This window comes from Ictidomys tridecemlineatus, chromosome 1 (genome assembly GCF_052094955.1).
Source record: "Ictidomys tridecemlineatus isolate mIctTri1 chromosome 1, mIctTri1.hap1, whole genome shotgun sequence".
Lineage (NCBI taxonomy): Eukaryota > Metazoa > Chordata > Mammalia > Rodentia > Sciuridae > Ictidomys > Ictidomys tridecemlineatus.
The window spans coordinates 190,407,988-190,428,007 of NC_135477.1; the positions used below are offsets into that span (position 1 = coordinate 190,407,988).

At 38.6% G+C, this 20,020-nt stretch overlaps 1 pseudogene; it reads right to left on the reverse strand.

The window, feature by feature from the left end:
* Positions 1–4,988: 4,988 nt before the first annotated feature.
* On the reverse strand, positions 4,989–7,153 carry LOC144367344 (melanoma inhibitory activity protein 2-like; annotated as a pseudogene).
* Positions 7,154–20,020: the final 12,867 nt, after the last annotated feature.

Here is a 20,020-nt window from a genome sequence, read left to right on the forward strand (position 1 = left end):
AGGACACTGTGCTGAATTACATAAGCCAGGCACAGAGAAATCTGGCACAACCTCACTTACATGAACAATCTAAAAATGTAAACTTACAGAGGCTGAGAATAAAGGGTGGTCAACAGGGGTGAGGGTGAAAAATAGATGTTGGTCAAAGCTACATGGGCACATGTATGCCAGGTGAGTGAGACCTAGAGATCTGCACCCTAAGTGCATGTAGTTAAGAATGTGGTCTTTTGCCCTTTAAAACCTGTTCAGAGGACAGCTCTCTGGTTAAGTATTTTTGCATTACAAAACAAAGCTCACAAGGGAGCATGAGGACATGACAGGAGGACTTGTGGCCCCAGGGTGTTCCAGGTGTGTGTAGTGGCCAGCCCACTGAGGTGCCATTAGATAGAAGGAATTATTTGTTTTTATTGTGCCTCCTACTAAGGAAGGGTTCATGAAGTGGCAGTGAAGGTGGCTTCTCCAGGGGCCAGGAGGCATCTCTTCCACCTGAGCTCCTAAGTGGACTCAGCTGCTCAGGCTGAACCCTTTCCACCTGCCCGAACCCTCCTCACTGCCTGCATCTGTGGGAGATGTGCTGCATGTGCACATAGATCTTTGGCCAAGGGGCAAGGACTGGGAATGTAGCCCTGCCCTGCTCTTCAGTCCACAATGGAATTTAAAGGAGGGTTCCAGGACTGGCTGCTGCCCTCCTCTTCTTCTCTGCTTTTCTGCTCTGTTCTACTTGTTTTTATCATAAGTAGATTAGTAAAAAATCCCCTGATTTTTGGGTTGTTGTTGGTGGTGGTGTGTGTGTGTGTGTATGTGTGTGTGTGTGTATGATAGGATGGCCTTAGGCCTGAGCCTAAGCAACTCCATTTTTAAAAACCTGCAGTTTCACCAGGCACACCCACAGATCTCTCCAGTATGGCCTCAAACAATTTCTTTCCCCTACCCTGATAAAAAGAGTGAAGCCCCTGGCAGGCTGTCCTCACCTGATAAGAGGGAAAGGCCGATGTTTCTGACCCCAGGGCAAATGATGTCACTGAGAAATCTGGTGGTAGCTGATAAGAATTGAAAGGGAGGAAAAAAAAACAAATTTAGTATAAGTGATAAAGCAAATGAACTGGGATTCAGCCAGCCAAAAACTGAAATCCCAGTGTCAATGGAGACCATCTGGATGTCTGGACTTTCCCCCTGTCTGGAGGTAACAGGGCTCTTTTTCATTCCCAGTGAGTTGCTGCTAGACACAGCTAGTGGGGCAGGAGCAATATATCCCTGCTCAGAAATGACAACACCATCCCAGAGCACAGCACCACTGGGGACTTGTGAAGCTATAATGAGGCACCTCTGCCCCTCAGTTGAGGGTGTTTCTAGTGGAAGTGCAGTGGACAGTTTGAACTCCACCCAAATCTATCAGTGATGAGCTTGCATTGAGAAAGCGGGACTTCCTCCTCCATTGGTTGAAAATAGAATGTGCCTCTCACCTCCCAAAGGAGTGGCACCAATTCAACCAATGAAAATAGAGGAAGTTGGTGCCTGCATCTTCATGATGGAGTTTTAACCCTCTGTTTTCTTCTAGAAGTTGCAAGGTTTCTATTCTAATTCCCAAGTTTTTGGTTCATTTAGATTTGACTTTTGTGCAGGGTTAGAGACAGGGTTCTAATTTCATTCTTCTACATATGCACATCCAGTTTTCCCAGCACCATTTATTCACGTGGACACAGAGGAATGGGCATGAGGGCTCACTGAAAGTGGAGTCCTCAGAACATGAGGTCCAGAGACAGCCCAGCCTCTGGAAGCACAGGCTGTAACTATAGCTTCAGGTGGGCACTGTAGAGTGAGCCAGGAAGGATAGAGAGAGCAAACCTGTCACTGAGGGGCTTTCATAGCTCCTTATCCTGAAGAGCAAATCATGTATGAATTTTTGCAGAAAACCCTTATGTGTATGGTCAATATTATTATGTGCTGAGGTGTCCCGTCCAGCAGGACACATCAACCATGGGCAGCGAACCTGGATGGGGAGGAATGAAGGAACAAGAGACAGGAAAGGTGACAGCAAGAAAAAAGTTCTGATCAAGCTGCAAACTTTTATTGTTCACACAGGGGTATTTATATGCTGGGGATGGGGAAGCTCTCTAATCAGCAGTTGCTGGATGTGGGTGATAAAACTGCCAGCTGCAAGATGTCTGATGATCCTGATAACCGCAGGATGTTCCAGGGAGATAGGTAGCTGCAGGATGCCTCCCTGGCAGGATGTCTCCCAGGGGGCTGTCAGGCTAATCTTTGAAGGAGAATTTCCTTCTAGTCCCCGACACTGAGGCATCACCAAGAATGAATGGGCATGTGAGAACAGAAAAGAATGGAGTCAGACTCCCTACATCACTTCATACACACACACACACACACACACACACACACACACACACACACACACACCTCAAAATATATCATAGAACTCAAAAATAGGAATCTGTTATTTTGGCTTTACATTTAGAAGTGGTTACTAATTTAAGGCACTAGCTATGCAATGAAAGAAGTAATAAATAAATTAAACTTTATTGAAAATTATAGTTTTTGAGCATCAAAGAATGCACTAAAAATGAATTGACAACTCACAGAATGGAAGAAAATATTTGCAAATCATAGATTATAACTCAGAACTGATTGTTACCCCAAATATAGAAAGAACTGTTACAACTAAACAACAAAGAAAATCCAATAAAAAAGTATCCAAAGACTTGAATATGCACTTCTCTAAAGATCATTATGTTTGATAAGTAGTCATCATTTATCATTTATCATTAAGGAATTGCAAATCAAAGTCATAACAAGAGAACACTTTATGAGTAGAAGGATGGCTACAATCAATGACATGGACAATAGCATATGTTCTCAGGGACAAGGATACACTGTGACCTGGTGAAGAAATGTAAAAGATGTGCCTGCTTTCTAGCACAGTCTGGAAACTCCTTCCATGTTAAACACAGACTTACTAAATGACCCAGCAATACCACTCCTATGTGTACATCCAAGAGAAACAAAGTTATATGAGTGTTCACAGCAGCATTATTCAAATAGCCAAAAAGTACAAGTGACTAAGTCAACAAACAAAATAGTTTAATAAATAAGGCATATCCATCTAATGGAATGTTGTTCTGCAATAGAAAGGAATGGAGTACTGATGACATGCTATGACATGAATGAACCTTGAAAATATTATGCCAACTCAAAGAAGCCAGTCACAAAAAGACAGGGTCTCACTAAGTTGCTTAAGGCACTGATTTTTTCCTTGATGAAGGAAGGGTCACTTGGTACTTTGTCCCCCATGCAGACAGCCACACACCTATCCAGGCACAGTTAGAAACATGCTTACTGAAAAGTTCCTGGGAGAAGCCAGGTTTCACAGCATGCTTTGCATGGTCCTCTCCCAAGTTCCTTGATGCCACAATTCCTTTCAACACCTGTTTCTCTACTAGGTCCTCCAGACAGAAGGCAGTATCTTCTGGAATATTCCTTGTCATGCTATGCCATTACCCTGCCCAGAGTTTTCCATTCCTGCCTTCCTCCGGACCTCACCAGAGAGCCACTTTCAAGGTTGCTCAGGGCAGAGCACACTACTCTCAGGGAGCATGCCCTGCAGCCTCAGAAGATGCTCTCCTTAGAGGCATGGGATAATGGAAGAAAGGGGACTCAGGAAAAAGTGCATCATGTAATTTATATCAGAGAATTTTTCTATGGATACATAAAATATATTCATATTTTGAATAGAGGTTTACATGTTCCAAAGGAATTGTCACTTCTTATTTCCAGGAATCTGTCACTTTAAAACTCTAACAATAGGAGGCCACGTTTGTCATATTTTTGACCTTCATAAAGTTGTATGTTGGAAAAAAAAGTTGCATGTTGTCCTCTGACCCAATATTAATATAGCTAATGCCATAATGACTCATTCAACCAAAATTTCAGGCAAGGATTTATGAACAGCATGCCACCACCAACCAAGCCCTCCCAAATGAATCCTCAAATGGACACCTCACCAGGCTGAGTATCCCGGGATGTGGAACCATCTAAAACACCTATTGAAATTAGGCCACCTGCCATCCTTACTGAGAACCCACCTGTCTATTTTCCTTTAGACCCACAGCTCCCTCACTGGTACCCCTGAGTTGTTTATTTCCCATTTTACATGTTTGATTGTGGTTAAAATATACATGACATGAAATTTGCTATGTTAACCATTTTTAAAAATATTTTTTAGTTGTAGATAGACATAATACCTTTATCTTTTAATATGTGGTGCTGAGGCTTGAACCCAAGACCTCACATGTTCTAGTGAGTGCTCTATAACTGAGTTACAAACCCAGCCCTCATTTTTTTAATATACAGTCCTTTTACTCAATATGAATACTCTCTAATCCATAGCATATTTGAGGAATATTGATATCCCTGAGTGTATAAATTTAATTCATTTCAACAAAATTCTACCATACCCATTTCCTCTATTGTAGAAGAGTAGATGCTCACCAAGTGCAAGGAAATATTTCAGGCCTTTGGTAAAACCTCTATAGAATCAAAGAATCCCTGTAATGAATACTACATTAGAAAATAATTCAGGTCTAATTGTTATTGGTTATATATTTTTGGCTTGTATTTGTTTAATAATGGAGATATTCTCCTTTTCTTTTAGATTATTGTTAGTGGTTATTAAAATATAATCATGAGCTGGGATTGTGGCTCAGTGGCAGAACTCCTGCCTAGCATGTGTGAGGCACTGGGTTTGATTCTCTGTACTACATATAAATAAGTGAATAAAGTAAAGGTCTATCAACAACTAAAAAAAAATTGTAAATAAAACACTTAATCATATACCTATAAGTTTCATTCCCTTGTACTATATTTCTCCACATCAGTCATATCAAAAAGACTATTTATTTAATTATGACAGTTCAAATATCAAAAGAGGATTCTTCTTAGTCATGGAAATTTTGATTTTTATAATAACAGCCCAATTATTTAGGTAAAGTACATATAAGTATGTACTGTATATATTTTCGTGATGCTCCATGAGTGTTTCCTGGAGGAGGTGGAGGAAGAAAAGGTCCTCTTCTCATGAACCGACTCCTTGGATCCACAGAAAACAATGGACCTCTGATTGGAGGGTAAGATGAGAAAGAAAAGCCAGAGCCAGTTGCTTGGTTTTCAGCAGGGGGAGATGAATCAGGTACATTGGAATCACCTAGATCAACTTTAGTATCATTTCTACTAGATTCCATTTCTGAATATATAGGCCCATCCATTTTATCCAAAGGTAGCATAGTGGAACTTCTGAGTTCTGCTGATCCAGACGGTCTACCATATTTAGAATAACATCCATCTTGCCTTTGTAGAGGAAGATGTGGATCAGAATATGGTTGGCCTGGTGAAGGGATCATTATCTTGTGGGCCTGTTCCCATGGATGTTCCAGGGGCTGTATGTCAGAAGGTGCTCTCTGAGGATAAGTTGACTTATCACAGTTTGATTCTCTTCTTTCATTGCTAGTTGGATGGTCCAGAGGATTCTCTGGGCCCCTTGAGCCTCTTTCTCCTCCTACTGGCACCAAAGTTGAAGGTATGAGTGTAGCCTTCTTCTCCAAATGAGAAGGTCTTATTTCACATGAAGGTTGACCCAATGGTGAGGGACCATTTGGAGAATTCTTTTTGCCAAAGGCTGTATTTGAAGCATCAACACAGAAGGATCTTTTTCTACAAGCTTAAATTATAACTCTATTTCAGTTAATTTTTGTATATTGTGAGCATTTTTTCCTTAAATTATTGAGGTATCTTTCAGCACTCCTAGCTGCCAACTCATTACCATGAGCTTTTTTCTCATAGTAAATAATGTGCTCCTGATAAAAACAAATGGTTCTCTCCAATTCTTCTTCAAGATCTTTTGATCGCTTTCTATTGGTCTCCAGCAGTTTAGTTGTATGGCTGATCTTTTCTTCCTCTTTGAAAAGTTTCTCTTATTGCTCTACCTGGCAATTTTTCTCTCCTATTTTCTTTGGAGTTTCATTACATTTTCTTGATATAATTCCATCACGACTTTAAGTTTCTGCTGAAGATTCTGATTCTCACTTTCAAACTGTGTATTTTCTGTTTGCAAAGATGCTTGTTCTGTCTTAAGATTTCTAATATGTTCTATTAGGTCTTCCTTTGATTCAATTACTTCAGATAATAAAGTAAAAATTTGATTTCTTTCTCTTTCTAAGATTTTAAAAGAGGCCTTTAACTTCGCATCATAAACCAGTGTCTTCCAAGACTTTTTTGGCTGATCTTCTAAGTGAGCACTAATTTCTGATTAACTCTTCAATTCCAATTCCAAGTAACCATCATCTGTTAGGACTTTTTCAAGCATGGGAGCCAAATCTTTTATCTGCAGTAAGTGTTCAGTCAGAGAATTAATGTGATTTTATTTGTCTCCTAGAATTTGTTCTGCACGTACTTTAGAGTGTTCAAATATAATTTTCTGTTTAGTAAGGCCATTCACTTTTTCTTTCCATACTTCAACTTCTTGTAAAAGCTCTTTATGACTTTCCTGAACTCATTCAAAGCCTCTTTTATTGCTACTTTAATTCTTTCTTTATTCATTTGAAATATTCTCAAGTTTGTTTTAGCTTCAGGTATTTATGATTTAAGGGATTTTGATTCATCTTCTAGGAACTTAATCCTTTTTGATATATCCACCATCAATTTATCCTGTTGAGAATATTTAGTTTTCTCTTCTTTTAGCTCATTTTCTAGAAAGAGTATTTCATCCTCAAGTTTAGATATGGACCTCTCCAGGATTTTATATATTGCCTCCAAGTTTTCTGTTTTTACTGACTCCTTCACCAAAATGATATCCTTTAAAGGTGACTCTAATCCTTCCTATGCTTTTTGAACAAGGCTAACATTTTCAAGTAATTGACATTTTTCTTGAATTAGTCCAAAAAGTTTTAGAGCAAGTTTTTTTTTTTATCTTCTCATGTAATGCCTGTTTCTCACAGACTGATAACTTCTCCACAAAAACAAGAGAACAATAGCTGTACATATCACCAACTCCCATGGACAGCCATAAGGACTAGAGTGTGTTTCCATGTCTTCAGTCAAGGTAGACCACAACCCTACTTACTTCTTCCAGGACCACCCCCAATTATGGCTGAGAGATAGCTGTTGCCTCTCCATCGTGCTAAGGCTAATTTGGCTATTCCCTCCACAACCATACAATCCCCAGCCACGCCAAAATAGGCTGCGAACACTCAGGCCTTTGGTCAGGAGAAAACCTGCACCAGGCAATGGAGCAGACCGTTTTGTACCAGTGAGTGGTGGGGAGGGACTGTGGGCATGGTCATGGGCATCCCTGGTCATGGGATCTCAGGGGCCTAGCACACTTACACTGCCTGTCATGGAAGTCTTGGTCCCTCCACTATGCTATAAATTCTGAACCAGTGAAGGTTCAAGAGTGTCCAAATCAAGCCAGAGAGAAGTCCTCTCCAGGTCACCCACCCATTTATTTGGTTTAGGCCAGGCTAAGGCAGAACTTATTATGTGTCATTCTATATAGTCATAATATCACCCAGTTTGATGTAACTAAAATTCTACAGCTCTGTAAATTTTTTAAAGAGTTAGTACACCATATATTTATATTTATACCACTTGCCCTTTTGTTTTAATTACTCATTCGTTTCCCTCCCCTCCTGTCCCCTCTCTTTATCCTTCCTTCCTTTCTTCTTTTTCCCTTTCCTTTCCTTTCACTGTTGGGGGTTAAACTTCAGGGCCATGTTCATGCTGGACAAGCTCTCTACCACTGAGCTACATCTTTAGCCTTGTTGACAATTTCTACAGAAGTCATCTGAATTATTCCATAGAAAAACTCTTGTGTTAGACATTTGAAAAATAACTTGAGAAGAGTTGCAATCATGGGAATAAATCAGTTTTGATAAGTTGATTTAAAATAATATATGATATGAAATGTTTCTAAAAATAAATTGAGTTGGTTTTCATTTCATTTTTTGTAGACAACTATTTATTTAAGAGTCTTTGAAATCTTTTTTCAGATGTTCTTTTCACTTCTCACAGGATATAAACACTTCTAAGAAAGCTGTTCATTATAAATATATATCAAAGAGAAGGATAAGATAAGTGAGACCCTGCCTTAAACAAAACAAAATAAAATGTTGTGTGGGATTCTCACACAGACAGGAGACACCAGGGTATTCAACAGGAAGCAGTGTTTATTTGTGTGCATCTAGCCTCAGTAGATTCTTATGTGAAGGCTGAACATTTAGTGTAGAAAGTGATCTCTTATATATTCTAGTTAGTTTCCTTTTACATACTAGTCTTTGTCTTCATATGAGGTAATAGACATTCCTGATTGGACATTCTATTTCAATACTACAAAGTAGCAAGAATGTTCAAGATTGATTTCTGGAGGGCTCACAATGATACACATGGCATCATGTTATTTTTCTTTTCTTCTGAGATATCTTTACCATAAAATGTAGCTCAGTGGTAAAGCATCCCTGGTGTCTATTCCCAGTACCAAACCAAAGCAAACCAAATAAATGCATATGCACTTAATTTAGGGCAGAGAGTTTAGCATTATAATGAGTTATAGTGAGCAAAGTTTACTCTAGGTCACTTAGAAGAGCAGCTGTGTATCTTTGACTGGTTTAAGGCCTTTTCTAAAGAGCAGATTCTGAAACAAAGAAACAACTTCAAGTGAAGTTAGCCATGAGCAACTCTTTGCCTGCAATCACAAGTGTTCCTAAGTTCCTGCATGTCAGCTGAACACTTTGTAGGCCATTTCCTAGTGGGGAGAAAAGTCTGAAGGGGGAGAAAACTTGAATTCTTAGTGACTCCCTTCTTATTTGGCTATTCTAATCAACTTTCTGTCAGTACCTCCAGTATCTAACATGCAGAGAGGTTGAATAGCCTCCTAATCTGGATCTTTGAGAATTGATCCTGGCCCTCACCTCACTCCACATTCCTTGGTTGTTTTCTGAAGCACCTCAATACCCGGGTTTTGGAGGATTTCACTTCCTTCCACCTCTATGGCTTCCCGTTCACTGAAATTCTGTACAATTGTATACCTGAAATTGGGAAGGAGTTTCTCCAGGCAGGAGATTCAGCCTTTCTAGCAGGCTCTCTTGACCTTGGACCTACATAAGGCAGTCCCTTTAGGGCTACCCAGTAGACCACATTTGGGCTATTACTTTTGGGGTTGAGTGTTAGCAATTGTTGCCAGAAAGGCATATCTCCCTTGTTCCCAGGATCTCCCTCACTGAGGTAGTACTTACTATTTGATGGAGGATGAAGGCTATCTAGGTGCCCGCAACTCACTTTTCTCACCTCCTTTGCCAACTGGTATCAGAATCAGCTTTCTCTCACACAGCCCATTGCCCAAGGCCCCGATGACCCAGGAGGCTTTAGAGGCTAGTTTTGTAGGAGGGGTGAAGCCATTCTGCATTCTGCAAAGAGACACCTCTGTTCTTAGAGGCTGTAGTGATAGGAATCACCTGCATGTTTTCTTCTAGACCATCTTGACAGTGGGGTTGAGGGATTCAGTCAGGAATTCCTTTAAATAAGCTGTCAATTATGGCTAGGGATAGACCCAGGTGCCTGTAGTCTTGGGCTAGAGAGAAGAAAGCATATTGGTTCCTTCTATACAATTTCAGCACAAGTTTTTATTTCTCTGGTTGTACCCAATGTAACAACGCACTATATGTGCATTAATATATGTACCTAGGTTAATGATTTGCATCTTATTCCACCATCTTTACTCTCCACATGCTCCCTTTCATCCCTCCCTCTCCTTTTCCTCATCATAGTTCCTCCATTACCCCCCCCATTAAGGATCAGCATTCAGTTATCAGAGAGAACACTTAGCCTTTGGTTTTTGTTGTTGTTTGGAATTGGCTTACTTCACTTAGCATAATATTCTCCAGCTCCATCCATTTACCTACAAATGCCATAATTTTATTCTCTTTTAAAGCTGAGTAATATTTCATTGTGTATACATACCACAGTTTCATTATCATTTCATCTATTGAAGGGCATCTATGATGCTTCCACAGCTTAGTCATTGTAAATTGAGCTGCTATAAACATTGGCAGCATTACTAAGCCATAATCCCAGCCCACATTAACAATTTTTAAGTGCAAATAGAATTCAGAAGTGTTCAGTACATTCACTATCACCACCATCTATTGCTAGACTTCATCTTCATAACAGAAACTCTGTACCCATGAAATATTGCCACCCCATTGCCCATCATCCAGTCCTCTGCTTTCTGTTTCTGTGGGTTTGATGTCTCTATATACATCTTCTAAGCAGTATTACATAGTAAGTGTCCTTTTGTGATTGTGTGACTACACTTAACATAATGTGGGATGAATTATATTCCATTGTGTGGATGGACAACATGTTTATCCATTTCTCCATCAATGGATGCTTACATTTCTTCCACTCTTCAGTTTTGGGGAACTCCTACTTGGCATTTCTGGAAGCTTGAGCAGTAGAGGAGGTGGGGAATCTACAGGAAATGAGCTGTGGTTGGGATCTCATGAGTCCAATAATTCCACCTTGATGTAATCTGTAGGCAAGAGGAGACATGAGCTGATCCAGGTGAGGGAACCTGCAATTAGCACAGATGCTACAGGTAATGCCAGAACAACCTCTTGACTCTAAAGAAAGAGGAAATTATGAAACTCAAAGACAGACTTGACAAGAGGGCCTACACCTAAGGAAAGATGAAGTTGTGCCACACAAAGAACACTAAAAAGAAATGAATGTGAGTGAAGGATGAACAAAGCTCAGGTACATCTTTCTTCCCAACATCACAGGTTGCACTTTCCATCCTTTATTGATCAGTTGGTAAGAATAAGGCTTAGTGTCTACTAGGTTTGAGCACTTCAATTCCAAGATCACTGTTACCTGCTCCATTTAACAGAAGGATACCATTTTACAGACTTTCCTTTTAAGGACTTAGAAGTTCCCTGAGTACAAGATTAAGTCTAATCTTTGCATGTTCCAAGGTGCCTCATGTGTAGTCAGCACTGGGCCTTTCTGCAGTGTCAGACTGAGGGCAGAGGTCAGGCCCAAAAAGCAAAATTTAGGAATCCATCAATTGAAAGAAGATGCAAGTCACTGGGAATATTGGTCATCCATTATTCAGAGGTGGCAATAGCCTCTAACAAACCCCCAGGGCATTTTCATATATCTTTTCAATATAAAGGCCAAACAAAGAAGGCACATTGCCAACAAGTTGGTGCATCCCCACAAGCAAAAGTGTATGACCTTGATTATGAAATTGCACCCCCTTTCTCCACAGAAAAGCCTTAACTGGTCTTCTCCAGAATCTTTACCATGGCTGATTTTAGGATCTCCAGCAAAAGAGTTCAATGTAGATAAACTATTTTTGTGTCACCTGTTTACTTGGCCACTGGCCAAGAAGATACCAGCACTTCAAGTGCTGGACACCCGCTTACTAGTTTTTCACAAACATATCCAATATAGCAGTTTGTAGAAATGTGCAAACAAAGCCTCTGGCCTTGAGCTGGGCTTCACAGAGATGTCTGCATTTTTAAGATAAGAGAAATTACTAATTGGGCTCTATAGTAACAGCTGGCAGGGGGAGGAAAGAAAGGGGAGAAGAAGAATCTCTCCACTTTTAAGGTGTTGTTCTTGAAGGGTTAATTTGCCCAAAACACTGAGAGAAAAAGCTGCTTTTATCTGAAGTTCTGTAGACAGCGAACTTCTAAGCCTCTCCCTTTACATGCTGGGTATAAAACTTTGAAACTACCTGAACTCAAGGTTTAGGGAATTGATTGATTACAGAAAAGCTGTGCCCTCTGAACCTGGCTACAGCCAAATAAAACTGCTTCCTGATATCTTCAGGGCCTCCATTCATCTGTTCCTACAACAATCCAGGCAGTCCTCTCTGTTTTGCTCTTGCAAATAAAACTCTTGTAGATAACTATAATAAGTCATATGCTGGATTATCTCTCACTGACCTTAGAGTATAGTTAATTCTACCTATAACCAGAGACTGCCCCATGGGAAATGCAAAAAACCCTTGCTACCAACGTACCCAACAATGCTTTTTGGAACATTCCCCTCTGATAATGATAACATCCCATAGAATTAATGTGTTACTGCCATACCTTCTCTGGGGAAGAACAACATCTATGTGCCTGGGCAAGTGCATCCCCCTGGAATGTAACTAATGTGCCCAAAAACCATATGGGCTACTTCAATAACTGCTATGCAGAACAAGCCATTACCAATGGGTATGCAGAAAATCAGTATGGCATGATGAATATCACACCAATATTGCTAGCTGCTAGACCCATCAAATGGACAGCAGCCAGCTGGATAAATGGGTATATATTGAGTCCATACCCTGACCATGGATTTTGACAATTGCCTTGGTAAGGTTATGCATAGTCATAAAATAATTAGCATCCCAAGCACCCTTAATATACTATATATTATATATACATGGATTTGTCTTTGTGCCAAATTATGCTTGTACCCACTATGCACTAGCTTGTGTTACACCAATCTTTGCCAGGCTAATAATCAATGATACTGATGGCATAAATATCACTAAGATAGACATCCCTTATGCAGTAAATATATCCTGCTGGCTAACAAATTGTCTAACCAATGCTATGAAAGCTAAATGTCTATTTATTCTCAGAGTGTCCCCAGCAGTCTGGCTTCCAGCGAACCTGTCTGGAGAGTGAAGGAGTCCATGGGACATGGAGATGAAGAATCTTCTAAATGAGATACTACACTGGACAAGGTAGGCAATTAGACTTATCGTCACTGGGATTATTGCCCTGATTGCCACCATTGCCGCCACAACCACTGCCGCCGCTTCACAAACTCAGAACATCTAGACTGCTCAGACTATAAACAATTTGTCTACTACCATGGCAGAAGCCTATGCCATTCAAAATGACTAAATATATTGTCTCAAGCCGATATCTTAGTCATTCAGCAAGAACTAGACCTCTACCAGGAAAAACTAGATATTCTGTTTATGTTGCAAAGGCTCACTTGTGACTCTAAATTTTAGAGTATTTGTGTCACCCAATATGCTGTATCTGAAAATGTAACCTTATACTTCTCCAATTTTTCTTAGTATATTAACGGTGTTTGGGATGCTAACTATTTTCTGACTATGCATAACCTTACCAAGACAATTGTCAAAATCAATGGACAAAGGTGTCTATCTTGAAAACCTTTTTTTTGCTTCCATGAATTGACTGAACATTGGAAAAACCTCATAGCCGAATTAACTAATTTTTATAAAGCTATTACCCTGGCCCTACTGTTCATAATAGTGATAATATTTTCTCTTGTTGTGAGATGGTTATGTAACCATGTGAAGACAACACAACGAAAAACAGCAATGCTGGCTGAAATCTTTGCAGCAGAGGAAGAGTGGAAAGATGTGGGGAAAAGTGCATGGATTACTGCATACATGGCATGTGTTAACAGAGTCTGAGTGGCAGGCCACTCCCCTTGTGCTAGGCATGTGAGTTACAGGCCACTCCCTTCGTGCTAGGCTTGGCTTGTGAGAGGCACAGCCCCAGGCCATACGTTGCAGTTCCTGTGCTTGCTCCATGGCCCACTTATTGATTGGTTGCTGCAAGGAAAGTTAGCAGACATTGTATTGGTGGCTGCCTGTAATCTGCTTAGCTACTGCCTGAGTATAAATACATGGTAACTGTGCAATAAAATGAGACCTGTTTTCTGTTTGGTCTCTGGAGATCTTGATTATTGACTCTGAAGCCACACTCTCCTCGACCCTGTTCTGTGGACCTCCTTTTTGGATGAGGCCACACATAATAAAGAGAGTTAAACATTATTTTCAAAATCACATACTAGTAAATGGCTAGGATAAAACTTGCTTCTTGGTCTGTCATCAAAATAGAAAGAGCTACTTCTACTTGAAGCTATCTTGCTAAACTCTTGGTAGTCTCCCTAAAGATTAGGCAGTCTTTGAAAATAGACCTATACAGAGAGTTTGACATAGTAAAAACAAAAATAAAAAATAACAAAAAATTCAAAAAAAAATTGCTGAGGGACCTGCCATTGTCCAGCATCGACTGGAAGCTTGAGGGCATGAAGAAACCACTTCAAAGATGGTTTCAGAGAACAACATCTGATTTATTGTACAGCAAAAAATAGCTTTTATAGTGGATATGTGCCAATTTACATATAACAGTCATGATAGACCAGAGATAATACATAACATATCATCTTATGGGAATCCAGACTAAGAGTCTAGAAATTGACATGTAGGCTGAACTTGCACCTACAGAGGAAATACTCCTTGTCAAAGAGGCAACAAAATTGGACTTGCCAATATTGTGACAGCATTTTGTCCCCAAACATGGCATTCTATGTTAGCATTTCCCTGCTGATCAATGAGCAAGACCCCCAGGTAGGTCCAAGATCAGGGCCTGAAACAGTTCCCAACTCTAAATCTTGAACAACCTGAGTTGTTAAGACAATTTTTTGTTCAGCTTCAGGCATACAGTTAATAAGACTTTTGATAGCAAACAAGGTTAACAAGAGAAGTATACCTAATAGGTCATATGTTAACAGACTGTAGGGATTAAACCATGAAACTAACTTTTGTCATTGGTCAAGCAAGTGTGTACCCCACCCTTAAAAGAAAGTGGAAACAATAGGCATCTTAATTTGAATAGAATTAGTTTTTACAATTTGGGCTGTCAGATTGAAGAGATTTTGTTGGAATTGATTGTCTCAAGTTCCATGAATATAATTTGACACAATAGTATAATTTTATAGAGAATCATTTCAGGAAAACTGAGTCCAATAAATGTGCATAAAATACACATCACAAAGCAGTCTTTAAGTTTGATGTAGAGCTTTGATTTTTTTTATTTATATATGACAGCAGAAAGCATTATAATTCTTACTACACATATATAGCACAATTTTCCATATCTCTGGTTGTATACAAAGTATATTCACACCAATTTTTGTCTTCATACATGTGCTTTGGATATTATTGATCATCACATTCCACCATTATTTATAGTCCCATGCCCCCTCCATTATCCTCCAAAACCTCTGCCTTATCTAGAGTTCAACTATTCCTCTCATGCACCCTCTCCCTACACCACTATGAATCAGCCTCCTTATATCAAAGAAAACCTTTGGCATTTGGTTATTTTGGATTGACTAATTTCACTTAGCATTATCTTCTTTCACTCCATCCTTTTACCTGCAAATGCTGATTTTATTCTCTTTTATTGCTGAGTAAAATTTCATTGTGAATATATGCCATTTTTTAATCCATTCATCTATTGAAGGGCATCTAGGTTGGTTCCACAATTTAGCTATTGTGAATTGTGCTGCTATAAACATTGATGTGGCTATGTCCCTGTGGTATGCTGTGTTTAAGTCCTTTGGGTATATATCCAGGAGAATATAGCTGGGTCAAATGGTAGATCCCTTCCCAATTTTTCAAGAAATCTCCATACTGCTTTCCATACTAACTTCCAGATTGGCTACACCAATTTTAAGTCTCACTAACAGTAAATAAGTGTACCTTTTCCCCCACATTCATGCCAACACTTAGTGTTGTTTGTCTTTATAATAGCTTGCATTCTTACTGGGGTGAGATGAAATATTAGAGTGGTTTTGATTTGCATTTCTCTAATTGCTAGTGATGATGAACATTTTTTTATGTATTGATTGTGATTGTACATAATCTTCTGAGAAGTGTCTTTCCAGATCCTTCATCCATTTATTGATTGTGTTATTTGAGTTTTTGGTGTTTAGCTTTTTGAGTTCTTTATTTACCCTAGAGGTGAGTGCTCTATCTGATATGAGAAGGGTAAAGACTTGCTCCCAAGATGTGGACTCTCTATTCACCTCACAGATTGTTTCCTTTGTTGAGAAGAAATTTTTTAATTTAAGTTCATTCCATCTATTGATTCTTGATTTTAATTCTTGTGCCACAGGAGTCTTATTAAGGAAGTTGAGGCCTGATTCCACATATGAAGATTAGGACCTACTTTTTCTTCTATTAGTTGCAGGATCTCTGGTTTTATTCCTAAGTTCTTGATCAATTTTGATTTGAGTTTTGTGCATGGAGAGAGATAGGGGTTTAATTTTATTTTGTTGCATATAGATTTCCAGTTTTCCCAGCATCATTTGTTAAAAAGGCTATCTTTAATCCAATGCATCTTTTTGGCACCTTTGTCTAATATAAGATAATTGTAATTTTGTGGGTTAGACTCTGTGTCCTCTATTCTGTACCATTGGTCTACCAGTCTGTTTTGGTGCCAATACCATGTTGTTTTTGTTACTATTGCTCTGAAGTATAGTTGAAGGTCTGGTATAGTGATGCCACCTGCTTCACTTTTTCTGCTAAGGATTGATTTAGTTATTTTGGGTCTCTTATTTTTCCAGATGTATTTAATGATTGCTTTTTATATTTCTATGAGGAATACCATTGGAATTTTGACTGGAATTGCATTAAATATGTATATTGGTTTTGGAAGTATGGTCATTTTGATAATATTAATTCTGCCCATCCAAGAGAAAGATAGAACTTTCAGTTTTCTAAGGTCTTATTTGACTTCCTTCTGTAGGGTTCTGTAATTTTCATTACATAGATCTCTCACATTCTTTTAAGTTTATTCTCAAGTATTTTATGTTTTATGAGCCTATTGTAAATGGGGTAGTTTTTCTTAATTCAGATTTCTGAGGATTTATCACTGGCATAGAGAAATGCTTTTGATATAGGGTTGTTGATATATTTATATATATATATATATATATATATATATATATATATATATTACTTTGCTGAATTTATTTGCTAGTTCTAGAAATTTTCTGGTGCAACATTTAGGGTCTTCTAAGTATAGAATCATATCATCAGCAAATAGTGCCAATTGAATTTCTTTTTTTCCTATTTATATTCCTTCAATTTCTTTCATTTGTTTGATTGCTCTGACCAGTGTTTTAAGAACTGTGTTAAATAGAAGTGCTGAAAAAGGATACCTCTGTCTTGTTCCAGTTTTTAGAGGGAATGCCTTCAATATTTTTCCATTTAGAATGACATTGGCCTGAGGCTTAGCATAGATAGTCTTTATGATTTTGAGATATATTTCTGTTACCCCAAGTTGCTCTAGTGTTTTGAATATAAAGGGGTACTGTATTTTGTCAAATGCCCTTTCTGCATCTATTGAGATGTTCATATGATTTTTATCTTTAAGCCTATTGATATAATGAATTACATTTATTGATTGTATATGTTGAACCAACATTGCATATCTTGGATAAATCCCACTTGATCATGGTGCACAATCTTTTTGATATGTTTTTTATTTGATTTGCCAGAATTTTATTGAGAATTTTTGCATCTATGTTTATTAGAGATAATGGCCTGAAGTTTTTTTTCTTTTTTTAATGTATCTTGGCCTAGTTTTGAAATAAGGATGATATTGGCCTCATAAAATGAGTTTGAAAGTTCTGCCTTTTTTTCTATTTCCTGAAATAAATCGAAGAGTATTGGTACTAGTTCTTCTTTAAAGGTCTTTTAGAACTTGGCTGTGTATCCATTCAGTCCTGGGCTTTTGTGACTTTAAAAATTATATTTTTATTTGGTATGCTGGACATTTTTATTATAATGTGCCTTGGTGTAGATGGGTTGTAATTTTGTATATTTGGTGTCCTGAATCCTCTCGTATTTGGTTTTCCAATTCATTCTTCATGCTTGAAAAATTATCTGATATTATCTCATTGAAAAGATTGTGCATTTCTTTGATTTGAAACTCTGTGCCTTCCTCTATACTAATAACTCTTAAATTTGGTCTTTTGATGCTGTCCCATTATTCTTGGATGTTCTGTTTATGATGTCTAACTATCTTCACTGTGTGATCAAATTTATTCTCTAGATTGTATACTTTGTCTTCATTATCTGACATTCTTTCTTCTAAGTGATATAGTCTATTCGTTATGCTCTCTGTTGAAATTTTTATTTGATTTATTGTATCCTTCATTTCAAGGACTTCTGTTTTTTTTTCTAGAGTCTCTATCTCTCTCTTAAAGTAATTTTGTGCTACCTATATTTTTTTCTCTTATTGTTGAAGTGATCAATTTCTGCCTGTATTTGCTCCTTTAGGTAATTTACAAATTCACAGATCATTTTAATTATAACATTTTGAACTCCTTCTCTGACATTTCATCAACTTTACTTTCCATGGGTTCTGTTATTATAGTGTCCTTGTTTGTTTGGGGCACTTTCCTCCATTAGTTTTTAAATTGTGTTTGTGTCTTCCTTTATTGCAGTGTGGATATGAGATATTACATTTTTACCTATATTCTTGTTGTACCTGTGCAGATTATCTGTACCTTGACTCGATGTTGGGCTTTCAGACTCTACTGGTATCCCTCAATGAATGCTTCTGCATACTGAATCTGGGTCCTGCATAAGTTGGCATGGGTAAATGTGGGCAGCCAATCTGAATGTTTCACATTCTCCTCCCTGGAGCAGAGAGGCTCTCACCATCACTACATTATGAAGTGACCTGGACATTGCCCCAGTCCTGGAGGTTAAGGATGCATCTTCAGAAGTAGGCATGTCACCCCATAGATTGAGCTATGCTCACTTGTTCTTTTGTGATATTACCCCTTAGCTCAGTTTGGGATAGAATGTTCCATGGAAATGCCTTTGTGTGTCCATTTCTCTTGCTCTGGTTTTGGGTGTGGCCTTCTTATATGTTAGCCAACCTACTGACAGCAGGCTTCAGAAAAATAAACTCAATCCCTGAAACCAGATCCCTTGCCTCATTTGAATGGCTTCTCCTCAACAAAAAGGTTCAGTATGCATGTACTCTTTCTCTCTGAAGACACTTAAGGTCAGAGGAGGCATCACAGGACCCCCCCCCCCAAAAAAAGGTGTTTCTGTCTCTTGTGTGGTTATTTCATGAAGCCCAGTTGACCTGGAGTTACCCTTGGTGTTTTTATCATGAGAAACATGACAGGTGAATCTGGGCCACTGGGCTTGACCTCTCTTGGCAGTCAGGTGACTGTGGTAGTCTGGGCTGAAATTTGGCTCCCACAGTACTCTGCTGGTCAGAAGGGGTTGTCCTGCACCTGAGGCTAGGCTCTGGTGGGTGTCTGCCCCACCAGGGTAGGGTGGAATGGGATTGCTGTGAGCCTGGGACCACCAGGCCAGTGTTGATTTGTTCTTCTTCAAGTTTATTTTGTTTCAGGAGAACCAAGATGGCAGCATGTAATTTTTCATTGATTTTTTTAATCTCAAAAACAGTGCTTATTTGTTTTATTATGTTGTTTTGAGCAAAAAGTAAATAAAAACAACCATGCGCCAAACTTAACTCAAAATTGAACAAGGACCCAGGAATTAAACCAGAGACTCTGTGTCTAATAAGAGAAAAAGTAGGTTCTGATCTTCTTCATGTGGGATTAGGACACAACTTTCTTATAGCTCAAGAAGTTAAACCAAGAATCAATAAATGAGATGGAATCAAACTAAAAACTTTCTTCTCAGCAAAAGAAATAATCTGTGAAGTGAACAGAAAGCCTACACCTTTTTACTCCTCACACATCAGATAGAGCACTAATCTCTTGAGCATACAAAGAAATCAAAATGCTAAGCACCAAAAAAAAATAATAACCCAATCAACACATGGACTAAAAACTGGAACAGGTACATATAAGAAGAGGATACACAATCAATCAACAAATATATAAAAAAAATGCTCATCATCTCTAGCAATTTGAGCAATGCAAATCAAATCTACTCTAAGATATTATCTCACGTTAGTCAGATGGCAAGTATTATGAAGACAAACAACAATAAGTGTTGAAGAGGATGTGTGGGGGGGGAAGGTACTCATCCTTTCCTGGTAGGACTACAAATTGTTGCAGCCAATATGGAAAATAGTATGGAGATTTCTTGAGAAGTTGGGAATGAAACCACCATGTAATCCACCTCTCCCTA